The 23,087-nt window shown below is 36.2% G+C and overlaps 1 long non-coding RNA gene across 3 annotated transcripts in view; it reads right to left on the reverse strand.

The window, feature by feature from the left end:
* The window catches only part of LOC110402465, an 87,787-nt gene that overhangs the window by 47,782 nt on the left and 16,918 nt on the right, over positions 1 to 23,087 (reverse strand). The window contains exon 1 of one of the 3 annotated variants that reach the window (XR_002441102.1): positions 18,025 to 18,777. The exons of the other annotated variants lie outside the window; for them this stretch is intronic. This is a non-coding gene — a long non-coding RNA (uncharacterized LOC110402465). Of the gene's footprint in view, positions 1 to 18,024; positions 18,778 to 23,087 lie in introns of those variants that run through there. 3 annotated transcript variants of the gene reach the window in all.

Genomic DNA, 23,087 nt, shown 5'->3' on the forward strand with positions numbered 1-23,087 from the left:
TCAGTTAAGAGGATGACTCCTGAGAAAAACAACTTGCAAGAATTACAGGCTAAATTAGTCTTTGAGAAAGTCTATAAAATGACAGATTAAAAACTTTTCTAACAAACCAAGATTGATCCCCATCCTCTCTGTGTGTTGGTTTCAACCTGATGGGCAGCTAAACTCCACCACAACTGCTCTTTCACTCTTCCTCTTCAAAAAAAGAGGGTAAAAATACAATGAAAAAGAGCTCGAGAGTTGAGAAAAGGGCAGAGAGTTCACTCACCAATTGCTATCGGAGGCAAAATAGACTCAACATACAGACGTTAACATACTTTATTGCCTATTACTAACATTTTTAGTTTTTGAGCAGGGAGAAATTAAAAGCAAACTGAAACCACCTTCCCTCCATCCACACTCTACCACCTCATTCCTCAAAGCAGCTCAGGGAAATGGGGAATAGAATTGTGGTTAGTCCACAGCACTTCATCATCCGCTGCTCCTTCATCTTTACTGTCTTCCCCTGCTGCACATGGGGTCCCTCCCACAGGATGCCATCCTTCCTGATCTGATCCTCTGTGGGCCTCCCACTGGCTGCAGTTCTTCAAGCTTAAATCTGCTGTCACAGAGTCATAACCAGCATTGCTCACTGGCTCAGCTCTGGCCAGCAGTGGGCTCCTTTTCGAAGCCAGCTAGAACTGGCTCTGATCTGACACTGGGCAGCTGCTGGGCTCTGCTCATAGAAGCCACCCCTGCAGCTCACCTGCTACCAAAACCTTGCCACATAAACCCAATACACTGGGCAACTAAAGCATATCTCTGCACCATGCTCAGTATGTGAAAGTTCTTTACAGATTGTCTTCCTGTTTCCATCAGTTCCCTGTTGCACAGATGAACTACAAGAGTTGTCATTAAAGCAACCCCAATATGGCTATTGATTTAACATCGTACGCAGTCCCTCCTTGAGCTAATGGTATATCATTCAGAACAAAAGGGAGGGGTTCTGTTATGCAAGGAAGGAACATGCACAGACTTCTAGCAGCCTGAACAAAGCGTACCTATTGATTAAATTAAAATGAAAGCAAAAATGTCAAGTCTTGATTTTGTGCAGGAAAACAAATGACAGCTGATATGCCTAGCTTCTTTATGTCTCAAAAATAGTATTTTCCAGTGCCCTTGATTGATGCTATTCAGGCAAATGACTAAGAACATTTTGTTCAGTAATTAATGTGGGTTTGAGCACACAGACGACAGACAAGAAATCTATTTTAAACACAAAACCCAGTGTGCCATCCACTGCAGGCATGGCTGTGACTAACAGCGATGTCATGCTTATTATCTTTACCAGATGCAGAAGCTCAAAATGAACTACTGAGCTCATTAGAAGACACAAAGGAAAAGATAGCATCTGACAGACATAGCAATGAATTACCAGGATCCAGGCAAACTAGCTCACTACAAATTGAGGTGGAATAACAGAGTGAGCATAAGACCTATAGTAACCATTCACAGCAAACACAGAAGTCAAAGAATTGGATTCTCTACTGCCTTGGAACAGTCAGGAATATACAAAAATGACAGCATGTTTCAGTGACTAAAATATGAAAAAAATGTTAATATAGTAATCAGACAAAAACACATGCAATAGGCACATACAGTAGCCAGGAGTTTTATTAAAACTCCTGCTAAAGAAAAACTTACAGCTAGAAAACACACTTATTTAAGAACAATTCCATGTCAGTGATGCTATTTACCTCCTCCCCTCAGCCGTGTCTGTTGCACTTCTATGTCTTTAACAGGGTTGTAACTCTTCTGGAATTAAATAGAATTTTTCTGCTGTTTCCCTAAAGCAAAATGTTTTGAACGAGGTTCCCTACATGTTTTGAATGAGGTTGCATTTCTGTTTCTGCCTTTCTCTCAGAATTCCAGTGACAGGCAGTAGTTAGAAGTATTATAAAGCACTAATCTCAGGTTTTGGTTATACATACTTGAAAAACAAGCATTTGCTTTATGTAACATAAATACTATGTATACTAATTAAAAAAATCAACAATATCATTGCTTACTGTTGAGGTATCTTGATCACAAAATGGAACACCTACCTTAGCACTGAGAGACCTTACCATTCAAGGTAACGTAGCGTCAAAACTCACTGGACACAACCCAGCACCTACCTTGAAAGGTTTAGATAATCCTTAGGAAACTGAGAGAAAGCAGAAATTCAAAAGAATTTTTACTGTGACTTCAATTTCATGTTTACTTGCAATGAAAAGAGGCCAAGCGAAACAAGATCATGAATATTCAGAGTCCTCTATCTTGACACAGCCAAGGACATCATGAGAGGCTGTGAGAAGTGTGAATGTTTCAGCAGTTCAACGGATCGACTGGAAGCTTTATTTCAGCATCTTTCCCAGACTATAAGATTATTCCTAGTTGTGGCTGAAAATCAAAAACGCCTTCAGAAACTGAACAAAACTATTTAAATTTTATGGTCACTTTCTCTTCAAAGGAGTTCTAAGCAGTCTGGAAATCCTATTGGCCTAATCCCCATCCTTGAACAAACACTATCACAGTAGTTAAAACCTTGGACCATTTTGTCAAACAGAAATATTGCATTATCTCATGCTGCACATTCCATATTTTTCACCTCTTCAGATAAACCTGTGTAACTCATTGTTACAAATAATGAGTGAAAGCAACACCTGTGAATCTATAAAGAGAAACAGAATACAGACTGTCCAACTTTTCATAAATAAATACGACTGAGTGGATCACACTAGTATTTCATAAGAGCCTCCTTTGTCACTAGAAGTATTTTTAGTGCATATTAATTCTCTTTATCCATAAAGATGAAATAAGTGTGTTCATCAAAGCACCAAATATCATGCAGGCTTCTTGTGAAATTTTAAGCTACTAAAGAAATAGAATCTTCAGCAGGAAAAAGTCCTCAGATTAAGAGGTCTGCCAAGAGTTACAGAGGGTCATCTTCAATGCACAATCTAGTATCAATATGTTCCCAGAATTTGTCACATAATAAAGGCCACATAAAAATAAAGAAAAAATGTCATAAAAGAAAAACAACTAGGCTTAAGTACAGAGATTCTGTTTCTTTCACTTTGTAAACCTTGGGGTTAGCTTCCTCCACATGGTAAGATAAAAAGTTTTATAGGTAGTTATTTATAATCTCCAAAGGAACAGGGTAAAGGCTAAAATCAATTCTTCGTGGAACGATTTTAAAATATGCTAGAACAATCTAAAAGAGGTCAGCACTGTACCGAGTACATCTCATTTTTCAAGAAAGTATCTTAACAATAAAGCAGGGAAGCTCCTTATGAATTATCTCCCTTTGAAAAGACTTGAAAGACGAGCCTGCAAACTTTTTATATAAGGATATCAAATGAAGAAATATCACATCCATTTTATAGCAAATCGGATATATTTTCTTCAGGTTAGTCTATGCACTCTCATGAGTTACAATTCTAAGATGCCAGGACAAATAATTAGATGTTTAAATCTTCTTAAAGGATATTATTAACAGTTGACCATTATATCACTTGAAGAGTAGGGCATAATTTAAAATTGCTAAGTGAAAATTATAAAATTATATATTCATTAAATTATGATCGTTTGTATTTTGACAGTCCATAATCATTTTCAGATTGCTACGAAGACCTTTTGCATGCCTTCTTACCCTTTGATAGCTAAATCCCGGAGGAATTATTAGGATTTGACAGCTCTACATAACGTTGAAATAATGGGGTTTGGCATCTGAGTGTTCCTTAATCTTCTTCATCAATACTGCTGCAGTAATTGAAAATGTCACACTAAAATGATTGTGAGCCTCAAACATCTGTCACTTATAATTATACCAAAAAATTGGTATGATTTTTGCACCGTATGTGCCATCACAAGACTGCAATACTGAAAGTGTAATTACTTCAGCATTACCAATTTGTTTCACTAAAAAACAAAAAAGTGAAAAATAAATCACCCACTCATGGCTTTCAAGGAAGCCGTGATCAACTATGAGAGGAAAACTACTCACTTGTGCAGAATGGGACAAACTGTGGTTTCTAAATCATTAGAGTCTATGAAGATTGGCATTGATACTGTCAATGAAAACTGCTGCACCATACATATGTTAAGTAACGGCAGCCTACAACATTTGTTTAAATATAAATGTGCAATCTCACACAGTCTTTTCAGAGCAATGTGATGTGTATATATATATATATATACATGCATACGTAGTTCCTATGTGTAACTGTAGGTAGCTGTGGATGCTTACAATTTTAAACAGGATTATTTTTTTCTCACACACTCCCTCAGAGATGATCTAGTATTCCTACATATTGTCATTGTAAAAGTAACAGCTTGTAAAAACTGTTTGCAGAATGCGAGGTCAGCATTATACAATATTCAACAGTTAAAACTTCCTGTCACTTAGGATCTCTGAGTGGGCATTTCATAATTTAGTATACAGTGTTTGATTTTTTATCTCCTCTGCTCTCTAAAACTTATGATAACATTGGTGCTAGTAGCATTAACACTAATAATAATAAATAATTATAATTAATAGTGAAATTCAACCACTGTACCTTCTGAGCAACAGTTGTAATAAACCTCCTGTCTGAGGAAACATTCCTTTAAAGATCACTCTTCTGCATTTCTTTGGCTCCCATGTTTTGGGTTCAGACTTTGCTATATTAATTACATCCTTGGAATTCAATGCAAATGTAATCAAATACAAAGATACAATCTGAACAATGTCCAGATGTCTGTTGATTTCTGCCACAAATTGTGGCACAAGACCAACACAGCTCAAGCATAAAGTGTCATGCTCCAGTTTATCCTTCCACCCTTACAATTTTAAATTTCATGCCAAACTTTTTCTCCTACCCAAACATTCCCATCTATCCTAACCTATTGGACTGTCAGATCATCTCTGTTTATTGATGAAATTTCTGATCTTTTCAGCTGACACTCTTCAGCAATTTTGTTCTTTCTTTCCTTCCAGTTCATGCTCCTTCCACTTTATGGTGACCAGATGTTGCTGAAGGAACAGCAACATCTTTCTCAGTCTGGTCATCACATTACAATAGAAGAATTGCTTAAGATAGAGCACATAAATACATCAGTTTGCTTTGCCAAAACAGGGTGATTCTAATTCAGTTCTTTAAATCTGGTTGCTTTTCATATAGTTTTCATAATGTTCCTTATTTCCTTTTTTGTTATAAATGTAGTTTTATTATTTTTTCTAGTAAGAACCATCTTTTTTGCTTTTTTTTATTTTTATTTTTTTTATCTACAGTAGAAATGCAAGGGTTTTTCAAGAACTACCCATATATTCAAATTTCTGCTTGGAATTAGTGCTGTTCTCAAGCAATTAAGGTTGTAAAAAATCTTTGTATCTGAAAATAAATCATTTCATTAATTGTCTCGTACTGTTCTTCTTATGCATTTGAGTATGAAGGCTGAGGCACTGGCAGTCTACCAGACTTCTCTGTGGATAATTTCCTCTAAATAATGAACTAGAGCTATTTTTACATCTCTGTTTATATACTCCACTCCACTCTGTTTATAAGCTTCCTTTTCATTTTTGGTACTAGGAAGTAATTAATTACATTATTATGGGATAGTAAGCTTCCCCTCATTCTCCTTCTCACTATATAAATACGTCCCTTTCTCAATCTCTCTCTCCATATATATTCATATGTCTGTTTATTCATCAAAGTAACTCACCAAACTAGTCATGATATTAAACAAGGAAAATCTCAATGCGCTCTTCTTTTTTTCATACGCTTACATCCAACATTTGAAGCACAATCAGAAGTGTTCTAACACTAAGCTTTTAGTGTTTAAGTCTAAATACGCAGGGTCTAAAGGAATACATCCAGTATTTGGGTCTTTGAGATCTTCTCTTGCTAATTCCAAAACGTCTGTTAACACTTCCATCTACTAACTTTTGTCCTACCCGTGCCCTAAATCTACAGCAAAATACTACTAAACCAGGTTACATCTCTTCCTCAGTCACAAGTGAAATGCTGTACTCCAAAACTGATTAACAAACTAATTTGTCTGTTTATGATTTGTACCAGTAAACCCAGCTTTCCTTCTACATATTCTCCTTCATGTTTGCAAGGAATTCCCTATAAATATATCAAAGACACTTTTTGTTCCCCTTTTAAATCTTTTATGAAAACCCTGCCTTTCAGGGAAGTCTACAGAACCCTTAACATTGAAATGCCAGGAAATAATCTATCTTTCTAACAGGCATTATTTTTCAGGTTTCTTTACTCTTCTATTTTTTCATACCTATCCACTACCTTATGTCTTAGACTTAATTCCTAAGTATCTGGGACAACTTTCATTTATTAACACAGTTTGCACAACAGCTAGTTGATGTTATGATTTATACCTGCACTGACAAATTAAATAAATAGCCTACCTTTCAAAAACTGGTTGGTTTTTTTTTGCAGTTTTGCAGAGCAAAACTGGAACTGCATAAAGTGACTTGGCTACTAAGTACAAAACATAATTTCAAAGAACATTTTTCTCAAACTTAGGAATGCACGCTTTTCAACTGAGCTGATTCTCCTAAGTATTTTTTGCTTTCTATTAACCTTTCACTTCCCCACCTCCTCAAACAAAAAACCTTGCAAAAAGTGAGTATAAGTTTAGACGCAGGAAGATAACAGTAGAATCTGTGGATTTATAGATACACGTATTTATTAATTATAAGGCATATAAGTAATGTTTGTCCATTAATCTCTTCTCATTAATTTCAGCAAACACTTGATCAAACCTTAAAAGATTCCCTTAAATCAGAAATGAAGTAAACACAACTGAAAGCCACACATATGCACACAGGCTGAGTTTTTACATTCAGAAATATCTCCAGAGGGGTTCATCTAGCTAAGTGTTTACTTTTTTAATAGGGAATAACAGTTTTATCAGTAACTACATGAGTAGGTCCCTTCCAGCTCAGGATATTCTATGATTTTGTGAATACTAAGGAGGTGTACTTTGGCATTCTGAATTTCTGAATGTGTATTATTCCTTCAAACTCTTGAGAATACTATATAAAAGAGATGTTTTGGGAATGGTTTTGATGAAACCAATGAACATCTGTTGCACTCTGTTCACTGATAAAAGTCAAGCAGACTCAGAAGCATTAGCCTTCTATTCTGTCATTGGAAACCTTTGAATTCAACCCACTTAACATTTAAAAGTTTCAGTTTGCTTGATTTAGAATTTATAAATATAAGCCTCCACATACATACACACTCCTTCATGACAGTTGAGGGAAAAAACAATGGCCTTTCAATCTGAGGCTTCTAATCCAGTTTAACCAGCAAGAAGATCCTACTTGAAGAATGAACAATTATTGACTTAAAAGAAAGGGGGAGTACAAAGGAGAGAACAAGAAAAGAAAAACGAACCATGTCATGAAACTGAGAGGAGAGTTCAATCCATCCCATCCTAACTGTCACAATGAAACAAATTCTGATTTTGAATTGCTAAGTACAGAACACATAACTAATTAGATTTGGAAAAACTATCATATTAATACTAATCTGTTATAGACCTCACAGTGAATTGGCATGAGGCCCTGCATATTTTGTCACTTAGTAACAGAACTTATAGGCTTCACTTTTGTCACTCTGAAAGTGAGTTTTTCAAGGTGACAATTTTTCAGTTCCGTGACCAATGTAAGCTTGTTATTCATGCAAGTAGACCTGTTGGTCTCAGTTTTCATAAAAATGTGCCTTTAAAGTTCAATCTGAGGGGAAAAAAAACAATCATATACTTAAAAACATGTATAATTTGACAAATACAATCAATGTTTACTAGGACATTTCACTGAACAGAACATGCTCATTTCAGAGCAGTAAAATGGCTCAGACCTTTACTCAGGAGAGAATAGGGTCATAGTTCTCACGTACGCTAAGAGAAAGCTTTTCAGAGATTCAAAGGTTCCCAAAAGATTTATCTTCATTAAATACAGAAATAGACTGCAGCCTACAAAAACCCAAGCCCACACACCGCACTGGGAAAAAAAACCAATCGCAGTAGCAAATAGATGCAAAAGAAAGGATTTTCAACATAATATACAAGACCAGTTATTAGTATTATTTCAGTACAAATGTAGTTAATCTGATCTGTAATCACATTTAAATTGTATGATGAAATTTTGACCCTCAGACTACAGAGAGTGAAGAAACAGGCAATCTCTTCCCATAAGTTATTGAGTTTCCTGAAAATATGACCCAGGGAGATAGATGTCATTCATCAATCTTTACAAAACTGAAATTATATCCAGCCATATTATTTGTTATCATTTGGTGAAAATAAATAGTTCTTCCCTCTCAAACTGACCATACAATGTGCATTTGCACAGTTGAAACTGAATAGAAGATAGTTAACAAAAGACAATACAAATGTAATATTACAATTTATCAGAAAGAAGGAAGTGTAAAAGATAGGAAATGGCAGGAAAAACAATAATTAGAATCCCTCAGAAACAGGCTTCCTTTCCACACTGGATAGAAATATGGCTGAAAAAAACCTGATAAAAGGAGAAATAAAACAATTATTATAATCCATTATAAATGATATTTGACTGTAAAATTTGTTTTAAGGTCAATTTTAGAAGGACCTAAATCTTCTGCACGGGGAACCACATCAAGGATAACAAAACATTCATGAAAAACATGCTCTAAAACTGTGTATCACCAGTACAGCATTGTCGCGTGGAAGAAGTGAAAGTACAAGGAAAGGATTTTTCATATAAAAGGTAGTGTTGACAAGAAAAGGGACGTCAGCTTTCCGAAGCAATGAACTCTTCTTCTCAGTACAATCTGAAATGAACCTCTGGGACAGAAAAAGAACCAAGTCAAAAATACTAACACAATGATGGCTGGTGTCCTTTAATCTGTTACCTCTGTTGTGTACCCAGAAGCACAGCTTCTAAGAAAAAAATTCTGCAGAATTAAGAGTAAATCTGCTACTCTGCTCTTTTAAAATGGTGGACCTTATTCATCTCATGTTTATTTTTGTATTTTTACCTCTGGAATAGCAGCTAATGATTTGTCTTGACAGATAAAGATTGCTGAGGAGGAAGGCTCTGCTGGCCTATGGGAAGTGAGAAGTAGTAGGAGAGACATGTCATAGTAGTTACGATACATGACAGCAGAGCAGAGGCCCTCTGGCTCAGGAATACTAGACATAGTACTAAATACTAAATTACTTGATCATGAGTACAATGGTAAAAGCGTACGCAGGCAAGTTATCCATAAACACACCTCAAAGACAGCCATTCTCACACCCTTGCTGTTCAGCTGCACCTGCTGCTCTCTGTGTAAACATGTAAATCATTGTCACCATGTTAGAAACCATAAATAACTAAGTATCAAAGTACGCCAAGCTATGAGACCAAAGGGGTTGCTGAGGGTGTTATTCAGTCTGGTCTGGAAAACCTCCAAGAATGGAGAGTATCATTTCTCTGGGCAAATTGCTCCATTCCTTGACTGCTCCAACCATTTAGGTTGGAAAAGACCAAAAATATCATCAAGTCCAACCACCAATTATGGATTACAGACACTGTAGGTTATACTATTAAAGATGGTTCCCTGTTAAAATTAAATCACTTGTCTTCTGTTGTTTTTTTTCTTTGATTGGTATCATGCAAACTGAACTGTGCAAAACGACTCCCTTGTGGTGAATCTAAACTAATAACTGCTTTGCTTCATTATCGACACAAGAAAGGACTCCTGTCTGAAGAACTGCATTTGCATTTAAATATTTCCATCTTATAAAAAGCACCTCCTGGAAGTATCAATTAGGCTACAGTATTAAAATACTGTCAAGAATGTGCTTGTCATAAAAATTCACTTAATACAAAAAAAAACCAGCGACATTACAGAATCAGGATTATTTCATATTACTGAACACCTTTAACATATAAAAAAATGGGATTGTATTTCATCTTCATAAAATTTTTCTTAGACAAGGGAGTATTAGAGAAGGCTTCTGTGGAGAATTAGATAGTTATCTACTTCTTTTATAAATGTCATATGCTGCTCAGGTTACCAGTTCGATATCAGTTCATCAGACTGACAGGAGTTAAATCAAGCAAGGCTGTTAAGGGGAAAATCAATAGCAAGGAGTACAATGAAATAAATATTTATAGTAGATAACTTCAAAGTTGTTATGAATACATCAGCTTGAGCTATTACGTAGTAGTGCTCTGACACTGTCCACACTGGGTAAGTTTACTTTTTTCTGGCTGGTTGCCTACAGTGAAAGGAAATCCCAAACCTTAAAAAGCAGGCCAAGAAAAGTAGGAAAAGCTGCAGGAATTATCAGTAGGTAAAATGATAACATTTCAGTGAGAAAAAGTATTTAATATGCAGTTTTCCATTTCACTATTTTTTTTGCAAAGTTCTATTCAATTTAACATTTTGTTTGTGATTAAAAAGATGGGTTTAAGCCACTTTGTTCAAGTATTGGGAAGGTAGCTAAAATGCCTAAAGTAGAAGAGTTTACTCACTCCAAATATAATTGTAACTGTTGAATTGAAATATTCCTTACCAGGAATGCTGCAGTTATAAAATTCAGTATAGAACAGACTGAGGTACTATCACAGACCTTGAGGTATCACAAAAAATGTAACACTACCTCAAACTAGCCAAGCTAATTACTGGATCTCAGAGGGATTTTGAGTCTCCTTCTCTGGAGATATTCATGACCCATCTGGACGCCTACCTGTAAAACCTGAGGTAGGGAGTCTGCTTTGACAGGGGGGTTGGACTCAATGATATCTGGAGGCCCCTTCCAACCCCTACAATTCTGTGATTCTGTGATTGTCAATGCAGAGGCCTTGTTTGCCCAACTTCACTACTGTGAAGGAGTATTACCGGCTCTGGGTACTTCTAAAATATTTTGTATATTTTAATTCATTTATTTCATTAAAATATCTCCAAAATTTTGTCAGGAATTTACTGGTGATTGTACTGGTGTGACTGTCCAAAGGCTCTACCATTCCAATGCTATACAAACATAAAAATGGGTCTAACACTCTGTAGAAAGACAAGAGGTGAAAAGTCAAAGAAGTAAAGGTACACTAATAGAGGAAACTGGCCAGAAGTAACTAGCTATCAGAACAAAATACGTATATTTTAAAACGTATACTGTGTAAACAGTTGTTCATAAACATGCAAGTTTTTTCTTTACAGCAGCAGAAGCTTTGAAGTTAAAACGGTCACTGTCTTCAGAATTATAGTTGAAAACCTCTGACCAGTTCTTGTTTTAGTCAACTATGTATAAAGGCAAACACAAGTATTCTCCAATAAGACATCCTAAAAGGAGGAGCATCAAGTGATATAATCAAGTCATAAATATCCAGCCAAGAATTTTACATCAATATTGTAAAGAATATAATCTGTTGGACCTAAATAAAGTAAATTACACTCATAGAATTGCTCAGGTTGGAAAAGACCTTCAAGATCAAGTCCAACCTCAACCTAGCCATACTACCCTAACTCCAACAACCCACCGTTAAATCAAGTCCCTGAGCATTTGAGAGGAGGGGCTAACTATTGATCCTCATGCTAATTTCTATGCCATTTTAGACTGGATTTTTTTCCTTTTTTCTTTCTGCTCAGATTTTTCTTCCATACTTATTTGTAAGAAAAACATTAACTCAATTCCATTGAATTTGCCAGTATATGAAAACAGCAGAACTAGTTCTCCCATTCCCAATAGAAAATCTTTGTTTGCAATCAAATCTGGCCCAAACTGTCATAATAGTGTATAGAATGACAACTGCAGACTCAATCAACTAGTGGACACACTAAATAAAATAACAAATCAAATGCAACTAGATCTTACTGTCTACATTTTATTGATTCTAGTAGAAAAGTCAAGGACTGGTGAGACAAGCAGCTTGAATTAACTTACTTCTAGAAGCCCCTTACACATACTAGTTGCTAGATTTGAAGTCATCTATTTCCAGACATCTTAAAATGCAGACAGTCTTTGTAGAATACAATCCTGACTTTTGATTGTCAAAAGCCATCTGTAACGGATCTGATTTTTCTCCTTGCTCCACTGCTAAGCATTGTCTTGTTATAGCTAGAATTCTCTTCCTCCTTCATTGTGAGAAGGCTGACTTACCCCTTCTCGTTCTTAGTCTCAAAGAAAACAGAGCATATGCTTCTTTCAAACGCAGTATCATTTAAAGAAACTCTTCAAAATTGAACATAACTCTGTTATGTTCATGCTGTTCATCTCCACAGAATGCTATTTGGGGACCTTTTGCCAAGCATTCTGATAGAGATTGTCTAACAATGTACAATACAGGTTCCAAATTTTAGTCGACATTTCAGTATCCACAGCGTTTCTTCTTATACTTCCATGTTCATTCCACTTTGGTTTTCCTATTATAATGCCGTACCCTTTCCATTTTCTTTGAGCAAAAACATTTTACTGCAGATCTATGTAGGTCACTCTGAAAGTAATGCCTCCTGTTTATTTCCATGGAAATTAAAAGAGATAGAGAGAGCACAATAACACTATTTGATAGAACAAATTCTCAGCTTCAAAGCACTATTTTTCAACATAGTCACCACTGTTAGCTATGGATTTTTGCTAGTGATGAACAAGAGCCTGCCTGTTGCACGCACAAAAACATGTAAGACTGTCCAGAGCGTGGCTTGTCTTTCACATCCTGTCACCATTGCTGAAATGCACCACCCACCACTTTACTGTGCTATCATCCACTGCTTGGTCTCCATAAACATTCCACAAACATCAATGAATGTCAATGAGTGCCAGAGGAAATAAATTACACACCTTTGCTTCATACGCACTTCCATGTCAGACGCCATTCTGTCATACTGCCTCTCTGCTGCCATCTGTCACATGGCAACAAAATGTAATGGAATACTGGTGGGAAGGTTCAACCTCTGCTGCCGTACCACCAACATCTGCCTCTGATACTGTGAGCCAACATAATAAAATAGGAGGCATTACTTTTGGAGCAGCCCTTGCATATTTTTTGTTACCACTGCAGTAAGCAAATTCCACAGATAAAGCTAATAAGAAGATGTACTATATCTTCCTATTACCCAAACAATAGAAAATGTATAATTAACAAGAAATTCAAAAGACCCTGAGCAAAATTAGAATGCTACCCCAGTCTAGTTTAAAAGAAAGCAACAATCCAAAAACAGCATAGTGAATGGCCTCAAGGAAGGTTGTGTCTGTAAGAATATTAGGAGCAAGTGAAGAAAATATCTGAAAACTACAAAAGAAGGAGTACCAAATTATTCCAGGGATGCTCAACACAATGTCTTTTAAGCAGACGTGCAATTAGGCTTTCAATTTCAAGAACGGCTACTTCAAGTGCAATCTATGAAGTTGAATTCACATTTTGAAGTCACAGTGCCACATCTGTTTTTCTTACATCTCACCAGAGAAAGCACTAAACGTTCAGTAAAAAGATGCATGATGTCACATATTACCTGGCGGTGATACCAAAGCACAACTTCATATGGTTCCTACCATAACAGACAGATGTCATTCAGACTGTAAAGTTTCAATGTTACATTGAACACATGGAATATGAACAAATATCTTTAAAAGATCTATATATTTTTTCTTTAAAACATTTTTTCTTAGGAAAAAAAAAACACAACCTATTTCCTTTCTTCCACCAAACTATTTATCAAAAACTGAGTGAAATATCTATTTCATATATGTGTGCAAACATTTAACATCAGATTTCATGCCACATAAGCATGATTTGAACCATGTTATGAAGATTTTGAATGTCTTTTTAATAATTGTCCAGATGGGGGATGTGGTATAGTTGATCATGGATTTATAAAAAATACAAACAGTTCAGATAATTGCATATATCGTGATTGCTACTTGAACATTGTAATCATTATCCTCATGCAAAATTCCAATTATTGTGCTGCACTACATAGATTCACCACATTTTAGAAAGTAAAATAAAATTACCACTGTGTCCAGTGTGCATGAAATTATTCAATGGTGGTTTATTGGAAGCCAGAATGTGGTATTTAAAATGAAACACAAACTGATAAAATATGTTTCATTGTTTTTCACCTTCAGCCATTTTCCATTAAAATGCTGAGGGTCATGCTATTTTCTGACATTTCATTTGAAGGTCCATCCTGCCTTGCAGATGTTGTTCACTCTAAACAGTACTGGCAAAAATTCATCTTCATGGCTAAGTTCTGTCAGCACTCATTACTAAGCAAATAAAATGAAAGTAGGCTGCAGGTACAAACAGGCTTAAGGCCCATTTCCTTTCAAATAAAAAAGGTAACCTATTTCTACGGGGAATTATTTAGAAAAAGAAGTTCCACTGATGAATGATACTTTCTGTATCAAATACCGCAAATATAATGCTCTACTTCTACTATGCAATTGAGTTTTTCTTCTCTTATGGACTATAGTTATGGATTCAGGCTGAAGCCATCTTCCCGTTACATTTTTGTCAAAAGCTGACATACAATCGTTTATTCATTTACTGATAAAGTCAGATCATTTAAAGTAGTGTTCAAAAACTATCACATTGTATACTAATGAAGAAAAACAAGTATCAAATCCCTAACTGCATTCGTGGCTCCTAAGCAGCCCAATTCTATGCACACTTACTCAACTCTGCATGTAAACTGCTATCTTTTTAAAGCTGTAGAGGAAAATTACTTAACCCAAGAATTTCAGAGTACTGTTGCTATAAAATGCCTCCCGAGTCTTCCAGAAGTAGATAACAAGGACATCTTTAAAGAAGACATTGGGCCCTATTAAGTAATTTCTAATAAAATTTAAAGTCACAGATTTGCAAAAGAGCAAAATAGAAAAAATAACAGTAAGTTGGACAGAGTCAACTGCTTTGATTCGAACAGAATACTGAACAAATCTAAACAAGGAACATGCTGACACACAAAAAGAGAGAACTTTTATTCATTTTGATATTATTTATCAATTCGACTCTTACAGGCAAGAGTCAAATTAAAGCTAGAATAAGAGCCAATTAAAGCTAGAATAAACAAATTGATTAGAAAATATTTTCTATGAAACTTTTATTAAATTGAATTATTTAATTTTATGTTAATTAGCCCTTCCATTAAAATTACTTCTTAGAATAGGATTTTTCTTACCTGCATGCAACATATGAACAATCAAGATTTATGGTACATCTAGAAAGATGTCTTCATAGTGCCTCTGTCATAGTTCAGGTTGTCAGAAGTGTTTTCAGATTTCATTTTATACTATTTAATCACATACGGATGTCTGAAGATATGTCTGATACGTTTTACATATACCATGACACTTGCCTTACAGTAAAAAATATTTTTTTCTTTTAGAGAGATCAAACATGAAAAATAGCCAAGAAGTTTCAGCATTTTTTCCATTAGGACCTAGGAGTACCACACGGTTTGTACCAATGTTATCAACTATTCTATATATTAACATATCATTTTAATTTTTCAGCTCTTGCATATTCAACAACTACTCTTAAGTTTTAAACATTATTTAGACTACGTAAAAACACCTTATATGAAGAAGATTAGCAGTAAGGTAATAAATAGCCAATATAGCCCATAAGGCCAAGACAGGCAATGCCCAAAGCATACAACTATCTTTCCTACATGTATTTTAATTCAAGGTTACACACACACACACCACACACAAACACTCTGTGCTTCCTCCGTTTTCACATAAATATGTTTTTTTTTGTCTTTTACTCTTCTTAACTGCTTCATAACTTACAAATGTATGTAGTTTAGATGACAAAGCATCCAATTTAAGCTCCAAAATATTCCCAGGTACACTGGAAACAAACCCAAAGTTCCTGAGGGTTCTTCCCTGTTCCTCATACTGTTAGTTCCCAATACGTTTTTCAAATAAATTTTCTGACTCTATAACATTTTGCTATCATCCAAGTACAGTAGATACTCACCAGAACACATTGCCTTCTTTTTTTGGACAACAGTTTTCTGTCCTTTTTTTCCTGTCAGTCTTTTTTTTTTTTTTTAATCTAATATCTGTTTCTTTCTTTACTGTCCTTCAGTGAAGCAGAGAGAAGGAAATATTTGATTGCTGTGTATGCTAGGGATACAGCTCTACCATCACACGTAAGCCTAAATTCACCAGCTGCCCATCTATAGGAAGAAGTATGAAGATGAATCCTAGCAGGGTTAAACAAACTGCTATAACTCATTTTAAACAGCTTTTTTTTTTTCCTTCTGTTGTCAGGAAGATTTAACTTTGCAATTTTTGGAAAAAAAAAAAAAACAAAAAAACTACAAACCTGACAATGTATTGTTGTGATCACAGACTTTCAGTATACAGTAAGTGCAAGCCACTCTTCGGTGCAGTTGTATTGGCATCTAATAATCCTCCAGTGTAACTGATTGCTTTCCTTATAAGACAGCCAGATCAAAGAAATTACTTCGGTTCAAGGAGTTATTGCATTTTGAGTGTGAGTGCTCAAAACCTGAAGAATTTGAATAACTGCAAGTACTATTTCAATTTAATCAGTTCAGTCAGCCTCACATTTGCTCCTTCCAGTCTTATTGTGGATTTTTTGCATTACTGGACACACCTCACAACAGGTGCTTCCTACCAAAAAGTATTCATCATTATTTAATTGATGTAAACCAATTGTTTGACAAAGATGATTTTCTGCTCTTAAAAGGTAGTCTTAACAAACAAGATGTTTTTCAGATTTTAACTGAATGGTACTGTATGTCCTTTTCCACACCGACAATACCTCTGAGCAACCTCAAAGCGAGATTTTTTCATATCAGAGTGGTTGAAGGAAGTGTGAGGAAGTGCTAGAACTTTCATTAAGTTATAGCACTGACATCTCACAGAAGCTGAGTAGCAGAAGAGAAAAAAAAAAACAACCCTGCAACACCAGTTCCACAAAGTGAAGAAATTCAGAAAGCAGAAAACTGTAACATCTGAAATTCAGATCTCATAATCAAAACTGACCTTGATAACTTTACTGATTAACTGCAGAAGGATCCGAAAGGATCAAGATCACAATTTTTAAGTCTGCTCTTTACTAGTCCTGGTAGCATGCCACCATTTAAACACTGAAATCCAATACTGTTCCAATTTCAGTTGTCTCATACTTAATAAATGCTCAGAAAATAGCAAGTACCTAGCAGATAGAAACTATCAAACAAAAACTGTGAACTGATTAACAGATTTTGACATTAATAAATTTTCTACTCTTTTATTCAAAAGCACATTTAAATGAAAAAAATTTGTAATTGTTTTAAGGTTGCTATTTACATATAAAAATATCAAACACTGATAGCTCCTTCATTTATTTAAAAAGCAAACAAACTACACACCATAATTTTATTATGGGAACTTGCACTAGCAAAGGAAAAGGAGTTATCACTGTCCACTAGAATTATTTTACAGGAAGGTTTTTTTTTGTTTTTGTTTTTGTTTTTTGAGATTAGAAGCACTGAGAAATAATCTGTTAAAATTGATTGCTCTGGAGAAAAAACTCACCTACTTCTTTGCTCATTTCAGGAAAGGGTGAAGGATTTTGAAGAGCGGCTCTACTTACAGACAAAGGGAAGTTCACTGAAACAATGGTTGGGCATTTAAAGGTCAAGCATTCAATTTAAGCTATTTTTTCCCAGGATGTTTCAATAACAAGCTGAGCAATCGTAGTCTACTTCATGCTGCAATTAAGCTTATGCTATGATTGGAAGAACTAAGCGTATAGCTTTCTCCACCGACTGCAGGGGGAGCCGAAACGAGCGCTGGGGTCTGGCACCCAGCCTTCAGGTACGTGAGACGAGCCTCAGCCAAAGAGCCAGGCACGGGACTGATCGTCGTTTGCTGGTCAAGGCACGGCTTGAGCCTGCCGCCGACCGGTAACCCCTGTGACCCAACACATACATCATTTAAGTTTTTCAGGGATCTGTTATACTTTGCAGTTGCTCAGCACACAGTTGCAACCGGTTAAACTCAATTTACCTTCAAATAACTCCGCCATAACCTGTGAATCGCCGCCACAGCACGGAGAACCTCGCCAAAGGGCGGGTGGAGTGCGATAACAGGTGGTGGCAGACGGCCGTAACAGGTGGCGGTTGGCGACCGTTAGGCACCACAGGACGCGCAGCCAATCCGAATCGAGTATTGCCGACCCCTGGCAGAGCCCTGGCGCCGCGGAGCTGATGGCGCTGCACGCGCACTGCCCGGCGGGGCCGCCAGGGGGAGCCGGACCCGCCCGCCCCGCTCCTGCCCCTGCTCAGCCTTCTCTTTCGGCGGGGCGGAGCCGCCGCGCTGCAAGCTGCTTCCTCTGCCGGGCTGCGCTGCCGCTTCTGCAGCACAGTGGGGATGTCCCGCTTTTTAAATGACGTATTCGTGACTAAAAGTGCTTTGCTCGTTTAGTCTCCACCCTGTTGGCTTCGGTCTCAAACCGCAACATATGCTTTCTCTTTAGTGCTCTTACAATAAAATTTATAATAGCTGCTCTGTGAGAACTGGCCGGCCATCATTTAATTTCATTTAAGGAAAATTGGTACATCATTGTCTGTTTGAGCAAAGAGACATAAAGGTTTCAAACGAACATTAGGACTTGCTAAGGTGATCCTGGTTAATGGGTACATTCACATTCAGCGCCAACCTCAGGCCTCCTCACGTTAGTTCTGCTAAAATCAGCGCTTTTCCCAGAAGTTGGTACGACAGCAGAAAATTACAAGTGCCAAACACTCTAATTTTTAAAACAGTCCTTTGGAACAGAAGTTTAACTAAAAATCTAGTGATTATCTTCATAAATTTTAGTTAAAATATAGCAACTATTTATCCGAAAGTCTAAATATCACTAGAGTGAAAAATCCCAAGGCAGACTGATCACAGTTACTGCTGAGTCCCTAAGCCCCAAGGTAGACCCAGTAACAACTAGGTTAATTAATAGTATGTTACATTCAAAGGCCATATTATAAAGATTCATATTTTCAATGTTGTAATGGCATTGAGCTACAATTCCAGTTTCTTTTCAAAACATTTAATGGCTGTCAATGTAAAATATAGACAAAACTACACTGATGACGTCAATAAGATAATTAGCTCATGGAAAACTAAATTCTTAGAGGTTTGATTAAAAAAACAGCAGATATGAGTGCAATATTCATAATCATATAGATTTGTTAAACTTCAAAAAAGTAATGTATAAATATAAGCTGGGGAGACACGATCACTGCATTTGCCTAAAGCACACAGCATGAAAGCAGTACAAACTTCTTTTCAAATCTGCAAATGCATGTCATCTTTGTCTGCACATGAGCTGCCTGCCATATCTGAATATTTCTCTTTTGAGAGTATAGCAATCATGCCAAATAATGTTCTTTTTCTTCAAATAAAATGAGACTTTCAGATCTCAGGTCTTCCAAGGTGAAATCGTTAAAGCCCTTGAAATGCTAGCTATGTCAAGGCAAAGCTTAGGAATCTTCATTCCATCTGCACCTCTACTCTGCTTCTGATATTCCATTTTAATTATTATTCTTCTATATTGGTTAGCTAGCAACACTTCTTTTTATATCACTAGTCAAAAAAAAAAAGACACTGTAGAACTATTACTTTTTATTATTATTATTATTTTTTTTTGTCTAAAAAATTGAGATGCTGAAACCAGGGTCACTTTGGGCTTAGAAACCAAATTGCTTAGAAATAAGTTCACCTGAAATTTAACATATTCCACTTGGTGCACGCACAGATATATAGGATATAAAAGGTAATTTATCTAAATACAAGAATAAAAGATTATCTGTTCTGTGGGAGTACTTAAGGATTCAGATTATGGCCTTGTTTAAGAGCTATATTCTGCATGAGGAGCACTAGACTGGCTTGTCACTATTTCTCCACTGTCACCCTAGAATAGCAGGTAACATACATGCACAAATGTGAATTAACATGTCCTAAGTAGTATACAGCTCATTACAGATCCAACCCCTTTTTCTCTTGCTAAAGTATTTCAATAACTCTCCTACCTCCAGTTTCCAGTGACCCAGTTTAACACAGTGTGGCAACAATTGTGGGGACCCTCAAACTTACCATATGGCAGAATGGGGACTAGGCTCCAACCTCTGCCAAGAGGCTCCTCAACAATTTCTTTCTAGCAAAAGTAGCTAAATAGACCTGATATTCAGAGACAGTACTGAAGCAAGGCTGGATTCTGTTCTGTTAGGTCCACAAGCACAATGCTTTCTGTCCTCTCCTTCGGCTGAATAACTACTGTGCAAGCAAATCACTCTATGCCAGAACTTCGCCTATATATACTTACTGGAATGTTCGCTACTTCCAATCTCAGATATTTCAGTCTCTGTGGGGAGGGAGATGCCAAGCTAAATAGAATTGGTGCCCCTTAATTGCAAATTCACCAAAATGTTAAACAGATGAATCTTAAACAAAAGGAAAGCTGGCAAGGCATGAGACCTAACGGAGCATTTACAAATTATATCACACACCAATGGTAACTCCTATGCTGACACAGAGAGTCCTAATCAAAAGTAACTAACCTCCTCTTTTGCTGCAATTATCCAGAACTGATGGAGAATCAAATGTTTCTCAATTCTTTCAACTAATTGAATATATCTGTGTAGAAAAATCATCATATGCTCAAGAAGTGAGTTATCTTCTGTTCCTTCATAAGCAATTCCTGAAATTTAAAACTCTGAATTCAGGCACACAGGTTGTGTAAGAGAAAACACCTGAGAACATGCCTTAGGTAAACCAAGACAGATGGAAACGAAGTTCAGACCCTTCTCTAAATGTAATTCAGAGATACTTCATAGATAAACTACTTAGTTGGCAAGTCTTCCTTGTCCTCTGCTTATAACTGCCACACACCTGTTTATCTCATTCCTGAGTCAAGTGCTGAAGTTCAGTACAAAACTTGCTATACACATCACAGCTGCTGTCTCAAAGACAAGTACATAAAATAATTCAACAGTACCGACTATTTTGGTCTGTATGAAGTAGTGACTGACTCAGCTAATAAAGCAGGTATCAGTGATGAAATGGTATTCATGGAACACTGACCACAGACATAGCATACTTTCTATACAAGAATTAGCTAAATCATTATAAAACTCCACCTGAAAAGTTAATTGTGTGAGCCATCAACCTATACTACTAACAGAGAGCAAAAAGGGAACTGTCTACTTGCTAGTCATAACTGAAAGAACCAGAAGGTCAGTAGTCACCTGTTGGCCTCTGCAAGCAATTATTAATTCCATTAGATCCTCAGATCCTCAGATCAATTTAATAGTGATGGTCAGAAGATTCTCTCAATCAAAGTAATTCAAGGCCAAGGTTTCTAAAAGTACATTTTCTTAAAGCTTGGTACTACTTTAATACGAACTGTAGCCAATCGACTTCTAGTCAACCTAGCTTCCAATTTCCAGTGACCTGAACAAAATATTTAACACTCAAAATTTGCTCTGCCTTTTCAGCAGTATTACAGGGACCAAAAATGCACTATTCTTTTAGAGTTTCATTGCCTAATACTTTTAACTTATACACAGAATTTTATGGCTATTGTTTTCTCCCATAACTGAAGAAAGTGGAAGTTTTAGTATCCATATTCTCAGTTCAAAATTACCCTGGAGTAAACGGAGCAAACTTTTTTTGGGGTGGAATGCAGTTGACAGCTCCTGACTTCACTTCTTAATACAATGCACTGTGTGCACTTGCTGATATTAGAAAGGAAGGAACACATTCATTAACTGATTCCGTCACTTCAGGTTTGTATGTTAGTTCCATTTCACAGTCTGCAGCAATAACGTTATAATGCAACTAATAATCAAAGAATATCAGTATAAAGTCATAATAACACAGTGAACATCATCTTTTAGGGTAACACCCCAGTGTTAAATCTGATTACATGAGGAAATAATTCCTAGATTTTTCCCAGAGAAAAAGCAGATTTTTTTACCTTTATAATTAAAAAAAAATCTAAAAAAAGAAACAAAACACAGACAGTTCTGTCTCATTTTTAAACTGATTTATAAAATCTGAATAGTTTTGGCCTGTTTGGAGTCCAAGCATTTAACATCAGATTTCAGTGCCGGTTTGGGCTAGTTCGTAACTTTTTAACGTAAATGTACAAACAAGCTAGCAAATAGTGTGTTCATTGTCCCTTCCTGCCCTGTCCATTTCCTCTTCCAAGCTTCTTTCATTCTAAGGCAGAGACAAATGCATATAGGGAAACATAAAAGATTTAACTGGTTACCATAGTACCTGTTTACAAGCAGGTTAGATCTCACAGAACATGACTGAGCACATACAATTAGGAAAACACTAATATTTACTACACTGCATCTCAAAGATATAATACTATGACAACTGTCCATTCTGGAGATCTGACAAGGCTGAACATTTCTGGGAAGAGAAGAAAAAGAAAACCCTTAGCATTAGGATTTATTCCCCTGTATAACCCAGATCTATTTATCTTAGCAAAACTCTCAGTGGTAACTGTGGTGATGAAAGATGGCTGCTGATGGGCATGATGACAACCAAATAGCTAATGCTAGAGACCTATCATTCTTCTTAGATACAAAAGGTGAGTTGGCAAACCTGAAATGAAATTCTGTTCAATCCTAACACCAACACATACTTCAGCTGTATCTGCATTCTCTATTCCTTTAGAATTCGGTTTTCTATTTGAAGCAGAGAAAAGATTGTTAAAGAGAACGTACGCTTCCTGCTTTCAAAAGTAGTCCACCACATGCAAGGAAGCAGCAGTAAAGCAACAAAACCTAAAATGAAACTGGCAATAAAGAATTGCAGTTCCAATTAAAATTGAATTAGAGTGGCATTGAGAGTGAGTGAGATAGCACTGAGAGCCTAAGGATACAGAAGGTCAGCTTATACATAATTAATAGGTTAATCTTACATGCCATTTCACTGAAATGTGTTATTCTCTCAAATACATCCAAAACAACAAGTTGTCTTTTCCAGTGTTTTTATGTGCATATGTTCTGCACTGCAAATTTCCATAATAAATACAATAGGATGTTGATGTTTTAACATCTCTC

The sequence above is a fragment of the Numida meleagris genome, chromosome 7, assembly GCF_002078875.1.
Source record: "Numida meleagris isolate 19003 breed g44 Domestic line chromosome 7, NumMel1.0, whole genome shotgun sequence".
In the NCBI taxonomy this organism is placed as follows: domain Eukaryota; kingdom Metazoa; phylum Chordata; class Aves; order Galliformes; family Numididae; genus Numida; species Numida meleagris.